A 20,379-nucleotide genomic window follows, 5' to 3' on the forward strand; every position below is an offset into this window, starting at 1 on the left:
TTAATAGTACAAAATTATAATTGACTATGTAGTTTAGAAATGAGGTGAGTTTTATTGATGCATTGTAATGAATCAGAATAGTTGCTTAATATTGAGACAGATATAAATTGCAATGAAATTGACCATCTCAAAGTAAATACAATACACCATATCTAATACTACGTCAAATTACAGCGACCTCTTAGCCTCAATAACTACTGAAAAAGAGTTAAGAAAAACCAGATGAATCCTATTGGATTCCCATTCTGAAATTACAGCAAGTAATAACACATGGGGGTTAGGGGAAATACTAGCAGCAGAACCCACATTTCAGTAACTGTGCAATATCAAAACATTTTGTGGCGAAAAGAATGGTACTATTTTAATTGTAGGAGGGTGTACACTAATTTTTCAGTCTTACCGTAGTTGTTAATAATACACTTCACACTTTAATTGCACATAGTTCAATTTTTAAACTAACTTCAACAATTTGACATTTTGTGAAATTAGTAGCATGCTCCTCTTGCTTTTTCAGTAGTTATAGCCTATTGATATTAGATAAAAAATAGAGATTAAAGTATTACTGCTGAAGAAAATTTCATTACTTTTGCAGTTTCAGATTAACCAGAATTTTGACACTCTATAGGCAAAATTGAGCCAACTGTATTTATACAGCACTACACATTCTTGTTTCTTTCTAATTAGCTAAAAGAAAACTTTTAAGTGATATTTTAAGGACCAGGAATTAGTCATTAACCAAAATTCTTCTGCTTGATAATTTGCGTAAATAGCAACACTGTTTTAACATCACTTTGGTTTCAAAAATTTACTTCAAAGTAATTTCTATATAATACTGGGGGTGGGAAATTTGTGTTCATAAATCCTCTTGATATACCAGAGGCATCCACTAACTGAAGAGGATATAGTTGATTTCTGCCATCCCTCCTTCACCCTCCCACACTAACTTCCACCCTGTTGGAGAGGATTCCTCAACTGTCTGGAGCTGATTGGGGGGGGGCTGTGGGAGAAGGGGGAATTGGCAAAAATTATCTCATCTTCTTCCATTAGCAGATGCCTCTGCTGAATCAAAAGCCCTTTTGTGAGTGCAAGTGCAGTAATTGGATTCCACCCAATATTCTAAGTGCTCAAAACACTTCACATGTAGGATATCAGTAATCAGGACCTATACAAGATATCAGGGAATCCAAAGTAGAAAACAGCAACCAACACATTGAAATAATAACTGACTGATAATTTTCAGGGCATAAAGTCACATGAGACGCAGGTCTGGGTCTGGTCAATGTCTAGATGACTGACCACCTGGGTATCATGGTATGAGAAAGGTGGGATACAAACATAAATAATTGCTGATGCCCAAATTCTGATTCAGCTGTCCTACCAGTGATTGTGGGCTCAGCCCTGCCATTAACAGTGTTGTTAAAAAGTCAGCATTGTTATTCCCATATTACAAAGCAAGCGTTGAGGCTGAAAGATAGTGGGTTGGCTAAGATCACTCAGTGCAAGTGTGGTTAAACTGAATCAAGCACTTCCTGACTCACAGCTTACTCAATTAACCAGTATGTTACCCAGAAAGGCCCAAAATAATGATCAGCACATGTACACTCACAAGAGAATTAAATCTTTAGTAACTTTTCTTTGCAATGGTTATAACAAATATTGCACTTTTAATTCTTTATATGCCACAGTTTTTTCAAGGTACAGTGGTACCTCAGGTTAAGTACTTCATTCGTTCTGGAGGTCCGTACTTAACCTGAAACTGTTCTTAACCTGAAGCACCACTTTAGCTAATGGGGCCTCCCGCTGCTACCGCGCCGTCGGAGCACAATTTCTGTTCTCATCCTGAAGCAAAGTTCTTAACCTGAAGCACTATTTCTGGGTTAGCGGAGTCTGTAACCTGAAGCATATGTAACCTGAAGCATATGTAACCTGAGGTACCACTGTATCAGAAAAAAATAAATTCAAAATTAGACACAATGGTTGTTTCCTTCTTATTTTAAAACTCAGGCTGCTCATAGCAAGCAATACAGTTATTTGTTACAGCCCAACTGTAACTTACATCCCACAGCCAGTACCTATATGGCTGCAATTCTACACCCAGCTAAGCATACTGGAGTCCCATTAAAAAACCAGTGTGACTTAAACATTTTATTGCAGCCATTACATGAGAGTGCTATTAATTCTGATAGAACTTTTTTTTTGCAAGAACCCAAAGTATATTTACTCAGAAGTAAAACCCATTAAATCCAATCGGTTTGATTTTGGGAAAGTAAGCTTAAAATTTCCACCTTAAGTACATTATTCCATGTTTCCATTTCTATAATTAATGCTATTTAGCCATTTTCCTATAATGCTTTAAAATGCAAAGAAACTGACTAGTTTACAGACAGCTGTTTCTTCACTTAAGCTGCATATCCTATACAGACTTACCTAGGAGTAAATACCAAATTAACATAATATGACCTCTGAGTAGACATTAATATATAACACTGATAATGTAATGTTACATTACAACACTTTTTCCTCTTACAAACCAATGCAGTAACTTCAAGCGAACATAAATACTACACTATAGTTTATTCTCTTCCTTGTAGACTACATTGTTCATTAATATTTTAAATATAGTAATAGAAAAAAGAATAAATATCACAGTGTTGTGGGTGTTTTATAAAGCTTTTATTCTCATAAGAAATGTAAAGTCCTATCTTCAAATTATTGTGGTAGTTGTAGTCTCATTTCTTTCTGTGGCGAATTGCATCACCACAATAGCTTGTGCAGACATGCACTCTCAGTTTGTGTGAACACAATTTACACTAATATTGTCCATAAGATCATATAACCCCACAAAGTTTGAGTGGAAAGAATATCAAAACAAAAACAAAAACAGAATGCATGTTTGCATCCTGCAGACAAGTGCCCCTCTGATTAAATGAAAGGATGAAAAGTGTTTATTATACAGACTCTGAGTTGTGCATACATATACAATGACAGGGAAATAATATTCTGCTGCTTTACAAAATAGTATTTTGAACCAGAGCCTGTTTTGTCATATGGTTCATCTTAGAGGGAAATACTCCTCCCCCCTCAAAGGCAAACACTTTTTCACTATGTTTGCTTTTCCACACTTGAACACCAGTTTACTGCAATGCATTACTATAATTGTAAAAAAATATTTTTTTTACACATGAGATGACTCAGGAAACTCAGATGTTATTTGCATCCATGTGATCATCATATATCAGTGAGGCTGGATAAGGTCGAATAAGCAACATCCTTGGACCAAGCTCTTCCAATAATCTTAATTTTAATGTGTTTGTTATTTACTCCTCGACTCTGAAATTAACATTCTAACTTTAATACACTAATAATATATTAGCACTGATTACCAATATCACACTAATGAAACTTGTGATATTCAGAGTAAAACCATCAACCTGTCCTTTGTTTATGCTATCAAGTACATATTATAAATATCCCTTATACCTAACCATAGTTTGGCACCAATAAAGTAAGTAAGAAGCAGGGTTTTTCTTCTTTGCTATGACATTTCCTACATGAATAAATTTAAGATTCTCTTTTTATGTGAAGAAGGTTTTCTACTAACTTTAATGTTTTGCATATAGAAAATATATATCATCCTGATATTTAGAGTCCCTCTGCAAACAATACTGTTTCCATGCACATTCTAAGAACTCGTAAGGGAGTAAAGTGCAGCTACTCCACTCTAATATATAATATAAACAGAATCTGCGAAGACAAAGCAGTGCCACAGATTTATGAAACATACCACCTCTATTCCACAAAGGTGTCAAATATTAAACAAAGTAGTTTAGGGGACATTTCACAATTGGGACATTTTTGTGGTTTTCTAATTGAATTGAATGGAACTGCACTCCTGAAATTTATTTTCCCCCCATTACTCAAGAACGGGATATAGACTGAAAATCGCATTCTTCAAACTATAAATCATGCAACAACATATTTAATATAAAATATAAGTAATGCCACATAAACAAGATCTCATATTACTGAAATGACCTAAGTTGATGTGTGTTAAAAGTGCCCTGTTTGTTTTACTTGGGATCATATTTTACTTCTCTGCTTTATTTTAAAATGCTTATAGATTTCAGTCTTTTCTGCCAGAGAATAATTTTAGTGAACTGTATATGTGTATCAATCCCACTGTAAAATGTGAATATTTACTTTTTGTCTGGAACTAAATGCTGACAGAGCTGATAGGAATATAGACAGAGGAGAAAATATGCAAATTTCACAGCAGGAATTAGAGAAGCCACTAAACAGTTTTTAAAAGCAGTAGAAAAAGATAAACAAAAACTTCCCTGTGTATTACCTTTCACCCCCAGAGTAATTACTATTAGCATGCAACAGATAAGATAGTCAGGTGACAAACTGATATAAGAGTCTTTTATAACGTCATATTTCAAAATATTTTTGAAAATAAATGGAAGTGCAGAGAAAAAAATAGTATAATCACAAATTGTTTCTTATATCTGTCATGCTTTGGTTTGATGAAGTGTACAAATCTGTCTCTAATTAGTGAATTAAACACCTGTATTGTCCGTCCCCCCAAAAAGAAACTTGTTTCCTCTTCAGTTTTTCTCTCAAGCTTCATTCAGGCCACAATAAGGTCAAAGTTGCATGACCCAGTGGTCTGAAAATCTTAGAATCCCTAACACTTGTTTTGAAACAAATGACTTCTCAAGATGGAGCAGTCTTACTATCAATCACCAACAAGTTAATTCTACATAATAAGGCAGGTTTGGATGCAGACTGATATATTGTGAAATGCTATATCCAAAACTGATTAGAACAACACTCAAAATGAATACAGCCCTCCAAACCACTCCTTTTGCTCAGCCACATTAATCTCAATTATAAGAAAACATTTATGATAATGCCTGCTATGAAGAAAACATAAAATAAATCAGGTTTTATAAGACAAAAGCAAGTCATTAGTTTCAGAACCAAAAAGGGGAGAGTATGTCTCTGCGGTGATATCCTCTACAGCATCTGTAACTTTCAAAACCTGGCTTCTTAAAAACTGGTAACTGCCAATATTAAGATTATACTTAAAATTTTAATATTTTTCAATTTTTGCCAGCCTTTAGGTCTTTGCCTGTTAACACCATAACTCAATAAAAAAACTAAAATCCTTTCAAACTTGTCACTCTCAAGCAGACAGTATGAATGGAAAACATAACTGAAACCTCCAACTTCAAAGAGTTACTGAGGAAAAGGTCTCTTTCAGTGCTGTATATCAAACACACTTGACATAGTAGAGTTCTCTTAAAGCAAGCAGATTCCCCACAATCAAGTAACAGAAAGTTTCTGTTCTGCACACCAAATGTAAAGATCCTCAATATACCTGTTAACACAACAAACCAAACCAAACCCAGAAAGCTATTCATTTACCTTGAAAATTGTAGCCATGCCCATGCATAAAATTGCTCTACTGCTGTATTAAAAAAGTAAAATGTCATAGATGTGTTTAAGAATTAGGAAAATTAAAATGTGTATGAACTCTGCTAAATTACAAAAACCTTGTAATTTTCTGTCCCAATCTGAAAATTATCTATTCTGCCTTAATTCTGTTGAGGTCAATGGGACTACTTGATAGGGTCAAGATGAATTTAAAGATAGCATTTTTAGTCATTTATTCAGGTAATCCTGATTTTATGACCCTAAATTAAAGCCATTTTGGCTTTTTTGAGGACTATTCATTCCAATACACCATCGTATATAAGGCCTGGTGGTTCTCCGGGAACTGTGGACTTGCACTGACAGTAGGATTTAATCTGAATATCAGTGAAACCAACAGCAGTGTTATATTGACAGTACTGGAATTTTGGACAAGGTTCTATGGAGGTCATAAGCCTAAGTTTTTTTAAAGCATACTATTTTTTTAACCTATTGCATTCTTAAGAAAATATTAGAAAATGGCTAAGATTCAATATGACAATTCTTCCAGGCATGGGGTGGTGATGGCTGCTAAATATAGAGTGGACAATAAGCATTTTTCACTGGTATCAATCAATAGTGTTTTGTTTCAATTTCACAATTGGATACTTGAGCTTCATTCATTTCAAGATGTTTTATTTTACTGACATTTGAACAACAAGTAGATATATTTTGCATAAAGGAGTGTTACTAATACGAGCTTGATACTGTATCATGAGTATGATTGCAGTCTCCTCCCTGTCCTATAAAATACTTTTTCCAGGATACAATTTCTCCTGTACTTTTTCCTATACTATTTCTACTTACCGCAGCCAACCACTTACTCCTAAGTAGTCCTACTGAGCAGGAATTGACTCTTTCTAAATAACTGGCTTGAGAATCAGAACCATAGCTTCCCCTCTATTTCTTCACATGCAGGAGAACACTTCCTCCTTACTTCTTAGGTCAACAGAAATTATACGTAGCACATTTAAGCCTTCTATCTTCTAATTTATTGAAGCTACTCTCAATCTACCACATTAGAAGTGAAATAACTTTAATTTACGCCAACTATCATACTATAGACTCCAATGGGACAACAATGGCTTAAATGGAGTCACTTCAGTTTATTGGAGCAAAGGATCTGGGAAACAAAGTGAGTAAGCAGTTGTTGACCATAGAAAAAGCAGTAATAATAATACAGTAAAAAAGATTTCCTAGATTCTGATATAGACTGTTTGTATATGGTCAAGAGTTCTTATAGTGGACTAGATGCCCCCACCCTTGCCAGGATATGCTAACTCTTAAGCATATATGTGCATTTTTAAGGGGGTTTAAAATTGTTAATTTTGAACGCCTTCAGTATGCATATCTGTATGAGTGCATCACTATAGGTATCAATGCATTATAGTTATTGATGCATACTAGGGTTCATACCCAGAAAATGAGCGTTTTTAATAGGAGCGCAAGCATTCTTTTGCAGTCTTACTCAGAATTAAGTGCTTCTTAATCACCTACAGTTTATTCCCATGTTAAGCAGGAATCAGCCTGCAGTCCTAAATCTGGAAATCAAATACTGTATGTGAAAAACTGGATCTCTCAAAGACATGTTTTAAGGCATTATATGCACTGCTTTAAAACTGCAAATCACAATACAATCACAGCACTGAGATTCTGCATACAGAAACATAACAGGCACATATTACAGAAATATATTCTGATTTACCATTAAAGTTATTTTGAGATTATAAAACTTCAGATAACAGGTAGTGAACGCATGGGAGAAAAATACTTTGCAATTAACATTCTATAAGCAATTTGTGATTTTGTTCAGACTAAACATATACTGCAATCTCATCTTCTAGAGTACAGACTTCTCTTTTGTGCTTGCTTTTTTGACAGTTTAAAGATCAAAATACAGTTTTTCTGTTACTGCACAGTAACAAAAGACTAAGTAAAGTCTGAACGTCCAACTTCCAGAGACCACCCAGTGGATTCTGCTACTGTCTACAAAGGTTTGACAAATACGTTGTCAACAGATAAGAAGTGCACTGCTATGAAAAGAGACAATCTTATCCATACAGATCACACCACAGATAACAGAAACCATACCTAAGTCTACCACAAGTTAAGCCCAGGCTGGCATTTATACTCCTTCAGTTTCCCTTACACAATTACCAATAAAGGTCTGGACTAATGAAGGGGGAAGGAGAGAAATGAAATTGCTATGAAAGCAGTAGTTTTGTGCTAAATCTAAAGTATAGAGTCCAGTAGCGTAGAAGACTAGATTTTTGCTAGCTTAGGAGGGAAGTGTTTCGGATAAGTAATGCATATGTACACCTTGCGTGACCAGAGAAGGTCGATAAATCAGCAAAGCGCAACCTACTGAATGCTAAGAGGCAAAATCCTCCGCTCGCCCTTAGAAATTAAAGGACGCTAGAACGACGACGACACCACGTATGTCAACAGACGAGTCTCCTAGTCAGGGCAACATTTCTGTCTTGTCTCGCACGAGGTGGCGGCTGATCAAGTTGAAGCAACCATCACCCCCCCCCCGCCCACACACAAAACACACACACACGCACCCCAAACACGCAATGCTACCCTTCCTTCTGCGCCTCTTGCGGTGTCCACAGTCTCAGAAACATCTATACTTCGCGGCGGCGGCGGCGGCGTAGCGCTGCATCGCTTCCACAGGGTACCGTCGAGACCCACTTTTGGCACCAAACGAAAGTCGCTCTGGGTTCTCTTGTCTCTCTCGCCCCCCTCCCCACCCCCAACTGCGCCCGCTCGCCGTCCCTGCTCCTCTCCCTGCTGACAGGCAGCGAAGCCGCCGGCAGAGAGAAAGAAAGAACAAAAGCCCAAACCAAAAGAAAAAAAAGTTTCCAGGCGACTCAAGGGGAGCTTTCCAAATAGGCGAGAGTTCAAAGTGAGGGAGCAGGGAAAGGAAGCGGGGAAAGAAGGACCCCTTTTCTCCCCCACCCCCTGCCCCGCCGCGCGCACCGGCTCCTCGTCGGAACTCCTCAGCACCTCAGCCTGGGACGCGGGCACTAGGACCAGCAAAGCGCGCGAAACGCAGCCACTTACCCAGGGCGCCTTAGCGCGGACTCTCTCCTCCGCCTTCTCTCCTCAGTTAGCCCAACAGCGCCGGGAAGAGCAGCAGCAGCACACGCACCATACACTTTGCCAAAAACGGGGAGCGGGTTGAGGGAGAGAGAGACAGAGAGAGGGGGGAAATCGCGGGAAAGGGGTGGAGAATGAGGGGAATGGGGGGGGGGGAGAGAAGAAAAAGAAAACTGTTACAAGTTCCTTTCCCTGTCCTGCCAGGGGCTGAAGAGAAGGGGGAGGCTGAAGAGGGAGGGAGGGAGAGGGGCAAGCCCCGAGGAGTTCACTTTCCGCAGCTCCCCGGGCTACTCGTCTTTCTCCTGGCAAGAGTCGCGCGCGGGGAGTTTATTATTATTTTTTCCCGCCCTCTCTCAAGAGATGGAAGAAAGCGCGAGGACGACCCCCAAAAATAAAGTGCCACAGAAGGCGGGGGGAGGGAAGGGGGGAGGAGGAGGAGCAGCAGTAGCAGCAGCAGCAGCCGGGAGGATCTAACTATAAAGCGAGGGGGGAGACCCCAAAGGGAGGCTCGGCAGAGGCAGCCGCTTCAGCTCCTGCCTCCCTCGCCGGAGAGGGGGAGAGAGACGCACACGCAAGAGAGAGGCGCCTACCATAAAGCGAGGGGAGGTCCATCCCCCTGGCCGAGGCGCTGGGGAATGGACTTGGCCATTTATAATCCCCGGCTCCTCTGCCCCGGCATTTGGCAAACGGGCAGCCGCTCTCCTTGCCCGAGCTTTTCCCGCCGAGGCGCCCCTTTTGCTGCCTTCTGCTGTCAGATGGACTGAACCACCTCCGCCTCGTCCCCTTTTCTCTTCCCCACTGCCTCCGTTGGTTAATGTAAAGTGCCGAGGCTCCCATGCTGTGTCCAATCAGTGCATCTACCACTAGTGCCATGATTTAGGGGTCATCCGTGAACAACACTTCACGCTGATGAATGGCTCTTTGCAGCTTTCTGCCCTGATGAGGGTGTCTGCGTGCCGCTGATTGCAAACACTAATGAACTTACAGATCCTCATTATACATGCGCCCAGATCCGCCGCCTGAACGAGGAGGAGAGGGACTCGGGTGCGCACCTCTTGCGATTGGGATGGAATTTGCCTATTTATCTCTCCATCTATCCTTATTTATACGTCCTAGAGGGTGGTGCGAGAATAACTGCGCTAAATGTTTGCACTTGACCCTGTGCTCTTCAGAGCGATGGGAAGGGCGCTGCTATTCTTAGGCAATACTTTGGTGGTGGCGCGTGTTTGTTTTTCTTCTAGTCCCCCCCCCCCACTTTTAATTTCCCTCCTCTTGGCTGTTGTTTCATAGGCTGGGCATGTTAGGTCAGCTGAGTCATTAGAGCGAGGGTGGCTAAGCAAATGACTGCCTCCGAGATTGATGATGAAGCATAGCAGAGGGCTGTAATTAAGGCTGCCATCCTAGGCGTACTTCGGAGTGAGTCCTAATGAACTCTGCTGGGATTTAGCGCCGAATGCAAAGGCACAGGGCTGAGTTGCACGGCTACGCAAGCCTGGAAGTCGGTCCCTGTCTCATTTCCTCTTAATGACCGGCGGGTTTTGGACCAGCCCTCCCTCTGAAATTTAGGCGCGGGAAACGCGCTCTCGGCTGGGACGAATCCTCTTCGGCGCGCAGCGGGCGAAAGTGTGGCTGCCTCGCTCACTTTCTCTCGCACGCACCCGGACGCGCGCTCTTGCCTCGTTGGGCTACGCGGCATCTGCTGGGCAAGAGACGACTCCGCCAACTGCCCGCTCCGAAGCTGAAGTTTACACCGAGACTCCCGTCCGCGTCCGCGTCAATTCTTCCTCCCGCCCCGAGGAACACAACATGCCATGTCTTTTCTCTCGTCTCGTCTTACGCCTTCCTGTTAAGATCCTATAATACTTATGTATACCTTATTTTCTTGGTGGTGCGGATATTTTCTCTCTTTGAGGCTGCCACACTAACCTCACTCACTTGGGAGAAGCCACTTACTTCTCAGTTAATATTCCTAGGTGGCTGCGCCTTTACAGGGAGAAATGGTCTGCTTGACATCCTAGCATTTCCTTACTCTTTGCGTCCTGTGTAACACAGCAGCCAGAAAGCCGCCCCCCCCAACAAACCACACACACATATACACGCTTCCCCCTTCTTGCCTTCCCAGGTTTCAAAAACTTGTGATGGGGAAGTCTATTAAATTCACAAGAGAGGATGTACATGCAAACAGATACAGACAGTAGCGTTACGCTCCTGTATCGTAATATATTAGAACCATGTAGAAATCGCAGAGCACCGAGCTAACTTTCGAGCTTCACAGAACTCTTCGTCAGGATCGAGGCTCAAAACAAACAAAAAAAGTAGGTGGGTGGGTCCGTGGGTGAAAAGCAGGTGTGTGTGTGGAGTAAAAAGTGCAGCAGGCATGGCAGAAGGCCAGTCTGCCATACAGGGAGCTAGCTCTTCGAGGGCGAACAGGTAGGTTTGTGGCCACATTCTGAGCAATCTCGGTTGGGCTGCTGTCCTATGGTGGCCGGTGCCTGCGACGGCAGCTGACTTTTTCCTTCCAAAAGACCTCGCTCACCTTGTCGGTTAACGAATGAGGGCACTACTCTGACCACGTAAAATCCTCTTTCCCGACTGCGCCTTTACAAGCAATGAGAGTGTTTAAACACACACCCTTCGGTAGGCGAAGACACCAGGAATCTGTGTGGCACAGTTATGAAACAAATCTCTTCGCCCCGACGGGGGAAGAGGCACGACGCCCTCGTAATCTAAACAGCCCGCTCAAGTTCCGAGGCTGCCAACCCGCTCGTGTGAAAAGCGCACTGAAATTACTAGTTGGAGAGAGAGGCGCGTGGCAATGGGCGAGGGTGGAGTGGGGCTCTGAAGGCAGCTTTCGACACCGGATCCCACCATGGTAGTGGAAAGGAAATGGCAAGGTGCAGGTAAAGAAACTTCGAAGGCTCATCAAAGAATCCTTTCAAGTTCTCGCTCCTAAAAAAAAAATAGCGACGGCCCAGCAGCTTCCTCTGCCTTTGGGCTGCCTCCTAAAAGCAGTCGCAGCACCGAGAGAAATGCTCGAACATAAAGCATTTTTCTGGGCTGCACTTAAATTTGAGACTGCTATGCGGAGGATTGAGTAAACAAGAACGTATAGTGTAGGAAGGGTATTTTTGGGGTGGTGGGGGTAAATTTCCGGACAAAATTAAGTGTAAATGTAATTGTCACACCCCACACCCCAGTTAGAAAAAAAGAATCTAACGATTATAATTGCAAGAGGAAAAGTATTGCAAAGATCCAAGGGAAGGACAGATTTTCCCATCCCTATAGGCAGATCTGCCCTCTGCGTTTTCTATCCTCTCCTCTTCAGTGTATTTTATAGCATGGGATGTAGCGAATATGTTGAAAGCCACCCCTTCTAGTTCAGAGACCGAGTCCACAGGATAAGTACCTTGCAAAGAAAATACTATTTAAAACAGAGTGGAGCAGTCCAGTCTTAACGTCTTGCTTAAAGCTGTGAGGCTTACTTTCAAGTAATGCGTTTTAGGATCGGAGGGTAAGTTTAATACTAGAGGATGAAGCTTACTGGAGTTTAATTACGCTTTAGCCTTTAAGCTAATTTGAAGTGCGTTAAGTCACGTTTCTTTCAGATCTGATCTGGCTAATATCCTAACATCTTTCCGAAGTCTGTCACTAGACGTGACTGAACTAAAAATATTTAATAATTTTTTATTAAAAAAACCACACCCGTATCTACAGTCTAGCCGGCGCATTAATTTAATAGACTGCTTCTCTTCCCACCCCACGACAACTAGCAATAAACTTTTATATTGCAGTACCAGACGAAAAAAGGTTGCACGTGTTTCAGCATTAAAGTGTCAAGGAGAGCCTCCCAGTCCCTTTGGCTTCTTAGATCCAAGGTGTAATTGAAAGGAAACAGCAGGATTGAACCCCGACGCACGACTTTCTGGCTCCTGCCTGCTGGAAGCTACCCATAAAAACGGGGAGGGGGGAAATCCAGGCATTGGCATGTCCTCTCCAGACTTGTAAAGTTGCCCTGGTGCCCCCCCTCCATGTTAATCTACCTCTTCTATGTAGAAGGGGGTTGCTGCTGCTGCGCTCTCTCTCTCTCTCTCTCTCTCTCTCTCTCTCTCTCTCTCTCTCTCTCTCTCCTTTTTAAAGGTACTCAAGTGCATTAAAAAAATGCTTGTCAAATGGCACTGAAATACAACTCATATCCGAGGAAATTGTTTCTAACCACTAAGTTTGCTTTGGGGGTATGCGTCAAGATGTGGTTGAGGATAGTTAGATAAGAGGTTGACTGGGTGGGAGTTAAAGAGCAAGTTCTGTGCATTACTGTGGATAAGAAGAAAGCATGATATTAAAAAAGAAGAAGGGGGGTGTTGTTTCAGTTGCTCCATCAATCTTATTGGCTGGCCATAATGTGACAGTTACAATTCCCATTTGTTCTTCCTACAATTAGCTCCATGGTTTTTATCCCTGAGCTGGATCAGGCTGAACAGTCATTTAGGACTTCCTCTGGAAAATACAGCAGAGTTAGGTCATTTTTCTGCCTCCCCTTTAGCCTCTGCCTTTGGGGGCATATTTGCCATTCAGTCTGAGAGCATTCTAGCAGATCAGCGTGGTATCAGGTTACTCAAAGGCTCTCCAAAGATAACCCCCTCAACTTACTAATTGTACTTTGCTGCTGCTATTTTCTTATATTTGGGAGGCAGGGCAGGTATCCATTTGTGCCTAACGACAGCTGAAAAAATCCTTCAACCTGCCTGAAGATCTTGTAATTACATGAAGTTACTATAGACTCTGAATTTTCATTAACTAGAAAAACCCTAGAAAAGCCATAGGAAAATTAACCTAGTTCTCTTTTTCTATTTTAAAAATGGGGGTGGCAAGTAGAACATTCAGATTTAATGGGAAATAAATGTTTACAACTTAAGCGCCAATTTATCACTCAATATCATCAAAATAAAGTACTAGGATGTAAGCCAATTAAATAGGTAAATCAGTTTAACATCAAATCTTTCAGCTATGCTGTATGCTGCAGTGCCCTGTCAGTAGCCCATTAATAAATTACTAAATGGGTCTTTTGATTTTGAGGTCAAATATAACAAAACTATAGCTGTAGCTTTCATTGTACAGGTATTTCCAGTTTACTGCATTAAGAGAGAAATATGATAAGTTTCTTTAAAAAAACCTAAAACATCCTTACAAGGAAATATTACTAAGCTGCCATGGGTATTTTGAGAAATTTAGTTTGCTTGGCCATAAATTAGCAAAACAAATATTCTACTCAGATCACTGACTAAGCTCTAAAATTAAATGGCTGTCTGCAATGAGAAATATGTCTTAATTACCTTAATTAAGGCAAACTAGGGTCCTACATACATCCATTCTGGAGCCACTGAATGTACTGATTATCATACAAATCAACCTTTAAATGGGGGTCATGCTTTTCTGCTACATTAGTTTGTGTTCCACTGCATAAACCAATGCTCTAGATGAGGTTGACCTCTAGTGAAAGCATGGTACTTTAGTTTCACCCAGGCATTGACCCTCTTTACTATGGACTCATAAAAGAACCAACTTGACAGAGTCCACATATTGCCTGGGGCAGGAGGGATCCAAGTGATCCTCTTGCTGTCATACATCACCACCACTATACTATTGCTACTATTAACTGAGCAAGGTTTTGTACATAACCATGGTAATTTCTTAAGTATGCTGCACTTAAAATTTTTAGTCATTGCATTAATTATATATTTCTTTTTTAAAATGTGGTAAACAATGTGGTTTACAGAAGCTAGAAACAAAAAAATAATGTATATCAAATTTAAGCAGTATAAAACCATAATTCAAAAGTACCAAAAACCTACAGTAAAATACCTACACCTAGTTTCCAAATGCCCATTAAACATACTTTAACCTGCTACCAAAAAATAAATCAGGGAGAAACCTACTGAAACGTGCATAGCTCTGGGGTCACCAAAGAAAAGTACCTTCATCAAGTAAGATATCATTGCCTTCCTAGAAACAATACCTATCGGAAGGTAACAGTGGCCATTCTTAAAACCTCAGGGAGTTTAAGATACTTGAGACCTGAGGCATGTAAAGGATTTAAAGCTCTGTACTTACTATAAAAATTTGTCTAAAAACAACTTTAGCTAATGCTTATGCAGATAACTCAGAATAGATACAGTATGTTCTCCCCTATCCACACGCATCAATAAACTGGCAGCAAAATTCTTTATCAGTCGCCAAACTGTCTTTAAGGGAATCCTAATGTGGGTGGCGCTGTGGGTTAAACCACAGAGCCTAGGGCTTGATGATCAGAAGGTCAGCGGTTCGAATCCCCGCGACGGGGTGAGCTCCTGTTGCTCGGCCCCTGCTCCTGCCCACCTAGCAGTTCAAAAGCACAAAGTGCAAGTAGATAAATAGGTACCGCTCTGGCGGGAAGGTAAACGGCATTTCTGTGTGCTGCTCTGGTTCACCAGAAGCAACTTAGTCATGCTGGCCACATGACCCAGAAGCTGTACGCCGGCTCCCTCAGCCAGTAAAGCAAGATGAGCGCCGCAACCCCAGAGTCATCCGTGACTGGACCTAACGGTCAGGGGTCCCTTTATCTTTACCTTTAAGGTATATCACACATTACAGTAGTCTGCAACAGACACAGGTGTGAGGATCCCATGCTCATGTCCATCTCATGTGAGAAGATTGCTCATATGTCTATTTATCATACACACTTTTATTGGAAAACTATGACTGACAGCAGGTTCCCAGGACCTACAGTAAAACAGGCATGTACAATCTTCTGATATGAAATGCTTCAGCTCCTCCTGCCCACACTTGAGTTATTGTGAAGAATCCTTAACACTGGTAGATGTTCCCCAATGGCCACTTACACAACCTTGTTAAATTTAATCAATGGAATTACGTTCACTTTCTCAGGATCTACTGTCAAATATTATACTATAAGGTAATTGCCTATAACATCCATGATGGAAAGACAGAGTAGATAAACTGAGTGAAAAATATTATCCAGCCGCTGATTTAGTGTGTAATCTGGCAAGAGAGTTATTTAGCCAAATCGTTCTCCCGCAGCCTCAATTCTCTCTCCATAAAATGGGAACAAAAAAGCAACACAACAAATGTAAAATATTTTCCAAGTTAAAAGTGCTACATTAATTATGGTCCTTAATTATATATCACTCACTTATTTGTATATATTTGTATATAGTATACAGATAACCAATACATATATTTATGGTATATTCATATTTACTTTTTGGAGTAGAAATAAAATTAGTTTCAACTATGACACCCTCATAGACTTTCTTAAAGTTCCATTTCCTCTGACCACAGAATGCTTGAAATAATTTCTAACAGTTGTTGCCATCAACTGTTAAGCTCAAACATAGCTACAGGTCTCAGGGACTACATAATGCAAAACTTTCAAGTTGATGCATCCAGCAGTATACACCAGCCTGACTGAAAAGTGGTGGGGGAAATTATTTCTTTCATTGGGGGGAGGGGTTATACAACTGATCTTATATATGTTTACTAATAAAAATATGAAGACAATATCGTTTTCCAATTAAAGTAATATAATAATAATAATAATAATAATAATAATAATAGGAAGGACCTAGTCTTGCTGCTTTCATGTCTATACTCTGTCAGTCTAGTGGCAACACACTCTGTTCCTGTCTGTCCAGGAGAACTGTTTCTAATTGATCTGACATGGAATTTAGCTGGAGATGTGTATGTTGCAACCCAAGCACCATCCCTATATGCTTTGTAAAGTGATCACCATATGGGCCTTATTTGAAATATTTGAGGTTTCCATCAATTTACCTTGGTTAAATTGAGCTGTAAATTCATCTCAAATTTATATTTCCTGAGTACTGAATACTTTATGCATGTGTGTGTTGCAGATGTACAGACATTTTTTTAATGGATAAATATTCCTTATAAGTTTTGAACAAAGGAGGCGTACACCAGAACTATTTTCACTTATTTATGCAATTAAAACACTCTACAATTACCGTGGGGGTTTAAATAAAGGAAGCTAAGCCAAATGGAATGCATCATATTTGAAGCTGCTAGACAGTAATTCATTCAGTGCTACTTATTTTGGGTAAGGAGCAATTATGAATTCTAAAATTCTGCAGATTGGCTCCTATTTTAAAATTTAAAAGGTATAGCAACTCTTTGTTATAGTTAATAGTACTAAGTTATGAATGCTGATGGCCTTCTACTGCAGCCTTAAATTGCCTTGAAAAAGATACAGTTTCTTTAATTAAAAAAGCTGCACTGAACTAATCCCTCTAGCTGAAAAAAGAAAAGTTTTAAGCAATCTCTGCTCTGGGAGAGAAAAGCAGACAATACCATAACAGATCAGAAACATAAGCTATAGTGTGCAGCCAGGAGCACAGCAGGGAACTGAATACTGCTCCGACTGTGTCATTTTTTAATCCCCCATCCCAGTTTCCCCCGTCTGACCTCATGCTGAGATGAAGTTATCACAGAAGACAGCTTTACTCTTACCAATGAATCCAACCCTGGATCTGTATTATCCTTAGCAGATCAAAACACCGCTTTCATCAAATAGCATTATCTGCATAAAAGGCATGCAATTGCCTGATAATTTCACCCAAACTATGCTATTCATTTAAAGGACAAGAAGAAAAATGTAATTCATTCCTTTTCTTTTTCCTGAAAAAAGCTAACTTATATACTTCACTCATGGGAACTTTTCCTTTTTATACACAAGATCTCAAGAAGGGGTCCAATAATTTTTTCTCCCCACCCGGTTTACTATTAATTATTGGAGTGCATCTATGCAGCTCGAGTGACAAAAGTATAAGGCATGAAGAAAGCAGGCAGAGAGGACCCTCAAGGCATGCTTAGCCAAGATTGTTTCCTTTAGCTATGCTTTCACTAGCCTAAAAATAAAATAAAATCAAATGTGACATATGACAAGAGTCTAAATTTAAATGGCAGTAAAAATATTTGCAGAGGGAGCTTAATGATGTTACTTTCCATACTACTATAAAGTTAAATTGCTATATTTTTTGTATCACATAGAATAGACTCTTCACAAGAGTATAAGGTACACACAACACAAGCACATATAAATTTCTGTAAGATCTTGGGACATCCTTAAAATTTTAGTTTAACAGATAAGGCAGTAGATTAAGAAGGCAAAAATAGTGCAGTAAAAATTGTTGTATGCTTCAGTGAGAGGGCTTAATTATAAGTAGGAATACAATAATGAAAGGTCAGTGGTCTGAAGCTGAAATCTTAAGCAAGACTTACTAGGAAGCAAGCCCTACTTGATCCAATAGCTGGGACCCAGAGAACTGCTTGGGCATGCCCAGTTGATGCTCCACGCCCCTTTGAATAGCAGACATGTCACAAACTACTTTTGAAGCCGCCCTTCAGTTCAAAATAGGTTTGTCAAGTGGAATAAGGGGCTGCTGTTTAAGGAAAATGTATCCAAAGTTCCCTTTGGCATGTGAAACTAGTTGCACAGTTTTTTGGATTCAGGCCAGGAAGACTTTCTTGTGGATGTTCTGAATCAGATTGTAAGTCAATTTAAATACTGTAAAGGCTGCATAATTGTAAACAACAAACTTTTTTTAAAAAACCTGAGGCTATAGAATCTGTTATCACACTGACCTTTCATATGGTATTTGCTTTGATAGTCCTAGATGCTGAGGTCAAATACCAAGAAGTTAGCAAGAAGGCTGGCATAATACACAAAATGCATTAGCTTTTCGTATACTTTGTGAATGTTCAAAACAACATTCTTGCAGCCGTTTGCAATAAAGAAATAATCATTGAGTTCTACACATTGCATTAGACTTGACACAATAACTTCTGAAAGTGGCACTAATAGTGCAAAAATCGGTATGCATAGCAACTAGAGTGGGTCAAAAGAAAAAGGTTGAATCCAAACCAAATTAGGGAGCAATCCTAACTCCTGACCAGGGACTAGTGGGGCTGAACGGAGCAGCAGAGCCACCATCAAACCTGAAGCCCTGCCACTCATGATGGCCAGAGCAGAAGGTAGGGTAGTGTGTCTTCCCCACATTCTGGGGTGGGGGGGTGCATCAGCTCTAGGCTAGCACATCAGAGAGGCCCAAATCTAGTCCATCACTGATAGCTGGGCTTAGGATCCAGCAGAACCTTGGCTAGTCCAATTCTTCCCCCTCCTTGTAGCATTCTGAGGGTTTACACTAGGTACTGGCAGTGGTGGGGGACAGCTCCTTCTGGGCTGGGCTGTCCACCTTTGGTCCACATCCTGCACTCAGCTCACACCTGTGGCTCCCAGAAGCTGTCAGCATGTGACAGCAGTCACATCCTGGTAAACAGCTTAGACTGCCCAGCTAAACCAGGTAAGGGTAGCCGATGGACCTCTTTGCCTCAGTGAGTTAGCCTCTGAATGCAAAGACAGGCTCTGGCAGATTGAGTAGACAAGGCCAATAGTGGGTCAAAACGGTCAAGAAGACAGTTTATGCACGTGCTGTAGAGGGAAGTGAGGGGCAGATGGAGATCATCAACCTGGGATGGTAGCCCATCTAGGAGAAGGAAAACTCAGATCCTTAACCTTTGTTGCCTCACAGGATATCTTCAGGAGAAAAAGCTAAGGAGGAAACCCTACACAAATCAGGTGGAGTCCTTAAGACTGTTGGAAGGGGCCTTGTACACCTTCTTCTAGCAACTCCTGCAGCCTAGCAGGTGCCAAACCTATTGCTCTGCTTTCCTTTGGACCCCATCAGCATGGCTGAAGAGGGGGTATTGTTATCTGGGCAGTCCAGGACCTCCATACACACTGCCTAGGCTTGTGTTCCGGGGAAGTGATTTCGGTGTTGCCAATGCAGCAATTTGACTTCATCTCCGGGGCTGCACTCCATTGTCTCTTGAGACAGACAGATGGCAACAACAACAGATATAGTCTTGGACTCCTGGCACTGAAAACAGTTGCCAAGACTGAAATCATGGTGAGACCTGGGACAAATTAAATCCTGAAAACCAGGGCGTTGCTACCTATTCAACAAGTGGATGGACACAGAGATATCACCCATTTAATGCTTCAGGATGCTACTACATGGCTCAGTTAATAAGATACAGATGAAACGGGGTAAAAGGAGCTCCATACGAATGCTAGCCTCATATACTTTGAAAATTATGGGCCACTAGCAATGTACACATAGGGTTTTTTAGGGGTATGTGATTAGCTTCATTATTCTGGAGATGGCCTCAATTTTCAAAAGTCTAAGAAGTAATGCCCTAGGGGATGTATAGGAAAGGATTCTCCCCTACATCTAAAGTTTAAGACAAGAATATTCTCAGATAAAGTTTTAATATGTTTTTAAATGGAAGCTCTTTGATGTTGCTCAGAAGTTTGCAACTCCAGTTGGAATCTCCAAAAGACTAAATTAGTGGGCACAGTACAGGTGAAATATTCAAATGTATATTATATAATTATCTGTTTAAACCAAAACATGCTTCCATTTGTCCAAATTGCTATAAAATTTAATCAATCTGTTTGTCTATACAGTACACAAAGAGTTTCTTTCTATCTCAGACATGTTGCCTTTCTGATTTTCTAAAATGGAACACCCTTCCAAACAGTTCTAATTATATGGCAGGAAAATTCATGTGACTGCGGTCAGCAGAACTTGGACGTGAGTCTCTAAATATCATTCCTCATCTGAATGGTAGACTGTGAGCTTATAATGGGTTTTATTATAATGGAAGACAACTCCTTACTGAATGACATCACTTGTTTTGCAGTCTATACTGATAGACTGGGGCAATCAG

The 20,379-nt window shown here is 40.7% G+C and overlaps 1 protein-coding gene across 18 annotated transcripts in view; it reads right to left on the bottom strand.

Moving 5' to 3' along the window:
• Window positions 1-20,379, bottom strand: part of TENM3 (teneurin transmembrane protein 3) — a 1,264,592-nt gene that overhangs the window by 391,792 nt on the left and 852,421 nt on the right. For 7 of the 18 annotated variants that reach the window (XM_053402565.1, XM_053402564.1, XM_053402560.1 and 4 more), the window contains exon 1: window positions 8,542-9,111. The exons of 1 other annotated variant lie outside the window; for it this stretch is intronic. The gene's annotated coding sequence lies outside the window, so the exon portion shown is untranslated. Of the gene's footprint in view, window positions 1-8,039; window positions 8,190-8,541; window positions 9,113-20,379 lie in introns of those variants that run through there. 10 more of the 18 variants (XM_053402561.1, XM_053402557.1, XM_053402558.1 and 7 more) reach the window with 4 other exon arrangements.

Source organism: Podarcis raffonei, chromosome 9 (assembly GCF_027172205.1).
Source record: "Podarcis raffonei isolate rPodRaf1 chromosome 9, rPodRaf1.pri, whole genome shotgun sequence".
Classification (NCBI taxonomy): Eukaryota; Metazoa; Chordata; class Lepidosauria; order Squamata; family Lacertidae; genus Podarcis; species Podarcis raffonei.